Here is a 9564-nt window from a genome sequence, read left to right as displayed (position 1 = left end):
TCCCTCCCATCCCCATGTCATTAACTATGAACTGGGAAAGTCAACTACACTTTTTTAGTTCTGGGAAACCCAGGCCAAAAAAACCCAGCCAAAACTGTTATTTATAACCAGTAACACTTGACATTTCAGTTATGACAGCTCTGGAGCCACATTGTTCCTTGATGTTCCTCTGCGCACCAAGCAGGAGCACCCCAGGAGCAGCTGGCCTTGTCCCCTCCTCGTGTCCAGGCAAGGCTGCCTCAAGGGCTCAGCAGCTTGGGTAGCTTTGACAAGTACCTCTATGCCAAAATCAGTGCCAGTCCTTACCTCGGGCTCCATCCCTGCAGCATCATGGCAAATACAACTTGCCAAGCAAGTTGTTGTTGGCAAGTTGTTGTTGTTGGCAAGTTCTGTGCACAGCTAACTGCATGCTGTCTCTGCCTGCCCCTAATTCATTAAACCTCAAAGGCATGGAGCAGTGCAGACTCTGTCCCCACTGGACACACACTGGACATCTACAGCTTTATTACTAGCGCCTTTTCCACATTACATTGGGGAACTATGTCAGAGCAATTTGTAATTTTATAGCCATCAGCTCGTTGACCTATGCAGAAACTATGCCTTTTCCCTCCTCTCAGTCTGTCCAAAATGCCAGATATAAAAACCAGATTATTTCTTCCTCTCTTCTAGAAATTCTTTTCAGGGTTTTGACCACATGCATGCTCACAGGCATTTTATTCCCTGTAGTTCCTCATCTTATTACCTTTGTTTTACCTTGGACCCCAAATTTATGGTTTTGCTTGCTGTTTTCTTGCAGGCAGTTCTGTCCCTTATTTTTTTCCTGACATTTCTCTGCCTGCCTTCGTAACACAGTCCTTGATCCTAGACAGATATGGCCTGCCTCTTTTTGCTTCCAAAAATAAATCTCTTACTCCAGTGATTCTTCCAGCAATAAATCTCTAAACTTTCAGATTAATATGAAAATTGACATATATTGTTTTTACTTTCAGTCTCCATATTCTTGGATTTGTGCATATAAAATGTTTTACATTGAAATAGAAAGATGAAATTAAAATAATAAAACAAATTAATTGCTTGCATCTTCCCACCTATTCTAAACTGCATTTATAGAATTTATTCCATTACCACATAAGCATCTTACTCCTTGGCCCCCAGTCTGGCTGTCTTGTAATAAGGAGTTCTTCCCAGCATAATTTGCTGCTCTGTTTTAATTCGCCTTTCACCTCACTCTGCATCCAAGTTCTCCCTAGAGGAGAGGCACAGGGATGCAGCAGGGAGCTCTGGATGTCTCTGCTGGCAACAGGGGACAACTCAGAGCAGGACTAAGTCTGTGTCAGGTAATACTGGGGCCTGATGTTACTATTCCTGGGTCTGAACTGGGGAGAAGCAGAAATAAAGCTCAAAGTTATCATTCACTCCTCCCATACAAAGGATTTTGCGGCTGCTATCCAGTAGAAAATTCCATTCTTTACTTGTTCTGAGGCAAAGACAACTGAGAGGTTACACCTTCCCTGCTTCCCCAAGGCAGGCTTCCCTCCCATAGCTGCAACATACTCCTTCCCCAGCTACAACCCTGCTCCCCTGGGCAGCCAGTGTGGGCAGTCACGCAGCTTGCAAGGGAGAGCTACATATCTCCTCTCAATCAACCCAACAGTTTCAGCACCTGATATGTCAGTGCTGAGAATTACTGTCAGGATTTGCACTTAGCAGTGAAGAGCAGCAGCGAGAGAATTTAAACTTTGCAGCATCAGCAGTATCCAAAAGACAGAGCCACTGGATTCCTATAAGCAGACGGAGGGCAGAAGGTGATTTTTATACACAGATTGCCCAAACATGTTTAGGCCTGTATTCATCATTAGTTTTGAAATAAAGCCAACAGAGCTGTTATTCTTTTCTTTGTCAAGTATATACATTCTCAGTCCCAAAATCATGCCCAAACTTACGATCTTTAAGTAGGACCAAATGTGTCCACCTATACTATTGAAGGCAGTTAACCCAAGGGAAATACTGAGTGGGAAGGCAAGTCTGACTACACATCCAGAAAAGTGCACCAGACAGCCCAGGAGAAGAGGCAAGGGAAGAACAGGGCCAAAATGTCCAACTGCTGTCTCATGGAATCCTTATTACTTTAAAAAAAACCCACTGAAATTAGATGACTTCTACACATCATGACAGTCTCTAGTGACTGATAGAAGGCAAGGAAGGAGAGCAGTCACTAATTTTATTGTGAAAGAAAATCAGAAAAACACAGTGATTTCAAATTGTCAAGTTTGAAGGTGAACAACAGAGAAGACGGGCTTCTGATTGTGCATCTGCAAGAAGCTCTTCAGTCTCTTCATTACTACTCCTCACTAAGTTTTTTCAACATTGCATGTGCCTACAATTCTGAAGTGCTTTATTTGGGTGCCATTAGAAGAAGAGGTTTCCAGACAGATGCATTATGTGAAGCCTGTAATTTCCAAGTACAAATCTGCCTTGGTGAAGAAGGGTTTATATAGATATTAAAAAAACCCAAAACTGTTTCTGGTATTGTTTTGCCACGAGGCACGTTCATTCCAGTTGAAATGGTAGCATTTTATGTGCCTCAACACTAGGAGATTTTTACCATAGTTTCTGAACTGATAATCTATATTCAAAGATCAGTAGATAAAAGCTAGACCTAGACAAATACAAAGCAGAAATAAGAAACATTTCTAATAAAAAGGATAACTAGTCTAAGACCAGGATGCATTTGCTATTCTAAGACTTCTGAAGAAATCTCACTTCCTCTCCATTACACGGGAACTCTGAACTACCATCAGCAGTTGGCTAAAGTAGAGACATTTGTTAACTGAGACATAATCAGAAGAGTTTCTAACATCCCTAAGGTCCTGCAGTTACAAAGATGCCTCCTATACATCTCCAATACACTTGGAGAAGAGCCTGCTATTCAAGGACACATGGGTACGGTTAGAGGGTATTAGCATAAATGAAAGTCCAGGACCTGAGACTTATTTTCCACTTATCTTTAGACTACCTTACATCAGTGTTTCTCAGACTTCTGATCCCACAGCATACATCACTGTGGATTAAAGTTCACAATGGACCGCTGAGGCATTCTCCATCACCAAGTCACTCCCCAACCACCTGGTAGCTCATACTGCAGCATGTTCCACCCTGCAGCTCCTTCTCACAAATCCACACCACAGCAAGCTCCCACTGCACTTCCTACATGCCTGTTGGGAATAAGTGCTGTAAAGGACTTTATCTGGTTCCTAGCTCTGCAAAGGTGAGTTTCATCTTTGCTTCTCTGAGACCTGCCAAAACATGAACCTAAACATTTCCAAAAGTTGCTTTGTTCAGCCTCTTTCTCATACAGAAACTGCCCACATTTGAGCCCATACCCTGTAGCTTGCCAATATGTCTAACCGAACCATAACACAGCTGTTAGACATTTCAGGTATGCTATTCATTTACTGCCACCATATTACTTCATAAAAAAACCCCATAAAGATCAGTATGAAATGTCTTACTGGGGTTTTTGTTGCTTTGCATTTAAAAAAAAACCAAAAAAACCATTGAAATATTTATTCTAGTTATTTCTTAGCCTTCAGCAGTTCTGGGGTTTTTGCTAGCCTGCTGCATGCAGTTGGTTCTCAGTTACCATGACACTCACTAACGTGGGGAAAGCAGAAAACAACCAAGTCGCATACAAAGATGGACAAGTTGTCAAACAGATAAGACTAAAAAGCACACAGAGGCTCCTTGGCTGATGTAAATCAGCGTAGCACACTGAAGGCTCTTTCCCTCTGACACAATAAATACCTTCAAGGATCAGAGAGCGGTACCTGCAATTTGCAGTGCTGAAACAAACATTTTGCTACAAATATCTTTTTGCTGACATATAACCATTTCAGGCTACACAAATCAGAGCACAATTGATTCCAGGTATACACTTAAAGTTTTTATTCTTTTTCCCCTATATTTGCTATTCCAGACACGGTGAAATACTTAAAAATACCCGATTTCAAGCAATACCAGGCAGCTAGAAACACTTAATAGCAACAAGTAAAAACAACACAATGCACTATTTGTCAAGTTTGACCAACACTCTGAAGCACTAGTGACCTAGTAAGTATTAATGAGGTTCCCCCTTCAGCCTCCTCCAGGCTGAACAGTCCCAAATCCCGCAGCCTTTGCTCGTAAGAAAGATGTTCCAGTCCCCTGATCATCTTGGTGGCCCTGTGCTGGACTCTCTCCAGCACTTCCCTGTCCCGCTAGAGCTGGTGAACCCAGAACTGGACACAGGACTCCAGATCCTACCAGGGCAGAGTAGAGAACCTCCCTCAACCCGCTGGCCACACTCTTCCTGATGCATCACATCAAACAACAGATGTGGAGTGTCCTTCTCTGGACGATTTCGAAACCTGCCTGGGCATGTTCCTGAGTGATGTGATCTAGGCAGACCTGCTTGAGCAGATGCATTGGACTAGATGATCTTTAGAGGTCCCTTCCAACCCCTAGCATGCTATCATTCTTCCAACTCCTACCATTTTACAATTCTGTGATTCTATGAGGTTTTGTCTTTCTGGTTTCCCTTTAGTCACGTGACAGACTGCCAGATTGCTAAAGGGGCCTCTAAACAACAGTCCAGAAAAACTCCAGGCTGATACAGGAGCTGCTGAGAGCAAACCAACAGAAACACTCAGCATAGGAATTCACATGTAATTTCATCTTTTTAGTCCAACATACCATTTATTTAAGAGCAACCTCCAAGGCATCTGTTGTTCTCCTAGCACTAGTCAAGATCAACACGCCTAACTCACAGCTCTGAGGTAAGTTTCATCAGGTTCATAAAAAGCCATTATTTAGCATCTGGTCAGTCCAAGACTCCTTAATGAACATATTACCTTGGAGCCACAAGAACCACCATTGTCCTGCCTACTTTTCCTAGTAGGAATTCTCAGGCTACCAGCCTCGTTTTCATTTCCATGCTTATCTGGAGTCTCAAGCCCCAACTGTGAGCCAGGAACACAAAGTTTTGGTAAGACTGCTTGAAATCTACAGTGCAAAAGGACCACACCAAAGCAAATTGGTGGGCAAGTTCACCTGAGGTGATAGCAGTTCCTGAGGCTGGGCTGAATTGCTCTCAAGGGCTGAGATATAAGGACTTCCAGTGCAGGTGGCTGCTGGTCAGTTGAAGTGAAGGATGGTTTGAAGCCTAGGCTTTGATGTAAGTATGGATAAAGCCTCAAAGTTTGGTCACTTCTGTACCAAGATTTCAGGGACTTGACTTCATTAGTAGCCCTAGCATGTAACTAAGATTATACAGGAAGCTTATCATGGAGAAAGTAGAAAATGAGAGAGGCTTCAAGGATTCAGTGTTGTCAGATACTGATTTTATTTGTGCTTGGTTTGGTAGAAAACTTTTCTTTCCCTTTACAACATAAAAGGCAGAAATGTCCAATACTAAATGGAGACTATTAATTGTGGCCATTAGAAACTAGATCTAAATAATGAAATTCATATTACAGGGGAGTTCTTCTGAAACAGAATTCAGAATTTAATGAGTGTAAGCCTAATGCATTGTCTACTATGCTCCCAATGCTAGAATTGTCATAGGTGGATCTTAATGAAACATTTTTCTCATTTAAAAATACAAAAGACACAATTGTAACTTATTTTCAATAAAGAGATGAAGAAATGAAGTAGAAAAATATTTCCTTCAGGAATTTGTTCATCAAATTTGCTTGTTGACACTGCCCATGACATACACCTACTGCTTCAAAGAGCAAATCTTCCAATAATATGTCTAGAGTCCGTGGGTATATAACGATAAAAATTCCTTCTTAGATCTAGTAGTTATTTTAAAGCACTAGACTTAATTATCTGACTACCTACTTAGGGTAGTTACTTTAAAATGTCAGCTTATTCTATATCTTTTTAAAAATATCACCTTTTCTTATGCAAAAAGATTTTAAAAGGAGATTATTTTTAGTGTAACAATTTAAACAACAAGATGTTTATAGTTCTGCCATAAGAGCCCTGCAGGCCAAAGCTGAGCTCAGCAGCTGGTTTGCTGTTGTAATTCTCAATGTGTTATTCACCTGAATCACCTACTGAATTTTACTAAATTTACTAATTTTTCTCTCTAGAGAGAGATAAGATGAAGAAAGTGAATGTTGTGAGTTCTGTTGATCCAATTGAACTTTCAGGAACTACAGTTACAGATTTCAGAAATAAATACAAACACAGACATATGTTTGCAATTCAGCATTTATCCAAATATATTAAATGACTTTCCTGGAAGAATAACAACAAAAGGCAGCTAACACTGTGTATGGAATACAAACACTGAAAGAAAAGTGGTGATGAAACTAGAACACAGATCCAAAGGACATGGAACAGATTTGAATTTCATGGCACAAACTTCCCCTGACACTCAGAGACTCAGCCCTGAATATCAAGTACTTAAAATTCAAGTAATCAACAGGAAAAAAAAAAGGAACTAAGTTTCACACTTCTTTTCCTGTTGGAAAGTAAAAGTTAAGAAACAGATGGTCTTTCGTCTTCTGCATTAGAAGATCAGGCCATATCCAGCTTGAAAAGCTTTACGGCAACCATGGGACAGGTAAGTTTATGAAGCAAGAAATATTTGATTGCCCTTTTATTCAAATAAGTGAAGTTCTAGCCCTAGTAAGGTCAATGTGACTTCTGCCAACTGTTCAAGAACCTCTGTTTTACATTTGCTCTAACAATCACTTAGCAGAAATGAGTTAAGCCTTTGGAAGGCCATATGAAATGCAACCTGCCTTATGCCAAGTTCAATAGCAGGCTGGATTTGGGAAGCACCTGCTTCCTCCACTGCTTGTTCTCAGGCAGGCTCAGTGCAACAAGCTCTCAGCATCACCACATAAGAGAAAAAAAACCTGAGCAGTTAGCTGATCAAGCTTCAAAATAAACTTCCTAAGACAGTTTTTTTTCTGGTCTGGTTTTCATTAAAGCTGTACAAACAGCTGGTGTCACAGCTGGGGTGGGTACAGGGCTGTGCAGCATGGAGGTGAGAGGGACCCCCAGGGCTGACATGCTGAAGGTGATGCACGGGACTTGGTGCCCCGTCCTCTGCAATTGCACGGGGATTGCCTAGCCTGTGTTTCTGAAGCTGCTGCCAAGTCAGGGGGCAAAACTAAGGCAGAGCTGCTTTGAAATATCAGACGTCAATTTTTACTACTACTCAATTCTTGAGTGAAAAGACAAACTGCTGTGACTGTTTTCACCTGTTCAGATTGACTAACCTTGCTGACCAGACATTAAAATGATGGCTTCTTTATTGGTAGCAACATCAACAAAAATCCAGAGGACCATACCCTGCCTAGCAGCAGTTGCTAGGGAGCATCAGGTTTTACGTGCAGCATCAGGAACACACCACACAGGAGGCAGAAGGAAAGCTTCCTGCTGCAGCCCAGGCAGGGCTGCAGCAACGTGGTCTGCTGGTGTCCACCTGGCCAGGCTCTGCCTGCTGAGCCTTACCATGCTACTTTTTCTCTACAGCCTTTTATGTAGGAGTTTGTAGGTTTTCCTAACCAACTCTTCCTTTCCAAATTCTGTTGCTGTAATGGAAACAGCACAACTGCAAGCAGCATCAGGAACTGGTACAAGCTTTTTCCTCAGCTTTAGCAAGCGTATTCAGTTCTGTGATGTTGAGGCATGCTCCCAGGAGGCTTGACAAGCATAATGCTGAACAAGTCTGAAAAGTTTGAGAACTATCTAGATTAAGGCTCTCAGAGCTATTAATATTCATGCAACTGATTGAGTATTATAACTCTAGGCAATTTTCTACAACTACCATAGGTCCTGAGGTTGCCTGCTGAATTAGAGTAAATTTTATTGCACAGCACCTTTCTAAGCAACACTGAAGATGGTAATTGAGGAGTCATTCTAGCTGAGGAATTTTTGTTTGTTAAGCTGTTTTCTAGTACTGCTTCTGCTAAGGAGTAATTCTGCAAAATTACGTGTAGTTGTTTGCTTTAATAGAAACAATGAATAACATTACCTGAGCACAGCTGCAGAAAAGATTTAGATATCTTTTATTTTCCCTTCCAAACCTATGAACTTCTGGTTCTAGCCCATTACACCACCTAAGCCACAATAAATACTTACCCTGTGAGTGCTAGAAGGGAATTCATCCTTATTTCCTTCCCCTCATTACATAAATCTGAATGACAAGCTATTTAATCTGGGTAATAGTTAACAGTCTCTGATTGCAGCTGTTAATATTACCCAAAGGAATATCAGCTACTAGTCAAGAAGGCTGTGGTAACACCTTGTTAATGAGAACCATATTTGAGGTTACTTGAGTAATAGTTTGATTTTCATAAACATGTTCATTAAAAAAAACACTTTAATAATGGTAGAGTCAGTGAAGGGTCCAACTATGTAAGAATCCTGTAAAATCTTAGGAACTTATTTGGACTCTCTCCAAACATGCTCGAATTGCCTTCAGCTTTCCCTCTTGGGCAGCTGAGTCTACTTCTTTCTTCTAGTAAGCAACTGCTTTGAGGCTGGTTTCTTTAATTAAAACTTTTAAAGCACTTTATATGCATGATATAGCCTGCACAGGAGCACTGTCTCTGAAAGTGATGATGACCCTCAGATTAACCCTTTAAAGCACTAGGGAATCACAATTTTCTTTTTATTTCCTCTTCCTTTTCTTTTCCTTTTCTTCCTTGTTGTATTTCAGGAGCCTCTTTCCTGTTGATGCTTGGAGATTTCCAGCATTTCCTTTCTGGAAAGGGACTTTATGTTGCACTGCTAACATATCTGAGACAGAATGTAATAATCTGAAGGAATTGCTCATGATAGCAATTGTCAGGGGTCAAATGCCTCCTCTTTTCTGAGTTTCCTTTTTCTGTGGAAAAAGATAGTATTGAACACAAATTTATGGCATCATTTTTTTCCCTGAACTAGACTCTTCCATGGGAGCCTGTTTAGCTCCCTATGCTACTGTCTCTGGAAAATTTTGTGTCACTTGCCTAGAGCAAAAGTATGCTCTGAAGAAAGAACGTATCTGCAGCCATCTGCCTGGCTCCTGAGGTAATGTCTGCTGGTTCTGCCTTTGAAAAGCAAGTTTGGGAATCCTCTTTGTGAAGCTGGGCTCCTGGAGACAGATATTGTCATTGTTTAGTGTTTCCTACCTGATGAATGTTTCTGTTTCCTAATGTATTTGGTTGCTTTTGGACTTAATGTGATAGGGGTTTATCTGATGAGAAAAGGCATTTTCTAAAAGAAGCCAGAGAGGGTAGCACCACAGTTGAAACCTGCCCTGTAGAAGCTGCTCTTCATTATATGTTAATGACTACCTGTTAAATTGTTGCTAATTTAATGGAAAATTATCCCAAAGAGCCCCAAGTAAGTGTAAAATGTTTAACCTCGTTGTCTATGCGTTCTTTCTAGGGGCCTGGATTTATTTAGCTGAAGTTAAATAGAAGAAGGGTATCAGCATGACTGGCTAACCAAAGCCATTATTTTGGATTCTACTATTAAGAGATAGTAATATTAATCTTTTCCACAAGATTTGCCAAATCT

General features: G+C 40.9%; 1 long non-coding RNA gene across 1 annotated transcript; it reads left to right on the top strand.

The window, feature by feature from the left end:
• The first annotated feature begins 6281 nt into the window (after window positions 1-6281).
• Window positions 6282-9564, top strand: LOC133625069 (uncharacterized). The gene is made up of 3 exons (XR_009818353.1): window positions 6282-6610; window positions 8947-9072; window positions 9433-9564. It is a non-coding gene; the product is annotated as an uncharacterized LOC133625069 (long non-coding RNA).

Source organism: Colius striatus, chromosome 3 (genome assembly GCF_028858725.1).
Source record: "Colius striatus isolate bColStr4 chromosome 3, bColStr4.1.hap1, whole genome shotgun sequence".
In the NCBI taxonomy this organism is placed as follows: domain Eukaryota; kingdom Metazoa; phylum Chordata; class Aves; order Coliiformes; family Coliidae; genus Colius; species Colius striatus.
The sequence above is the reverse complement of the archived record's forward strand: the minus strand, read 5'-3'. Positions and strand labels throughout refer to the sequence as shown.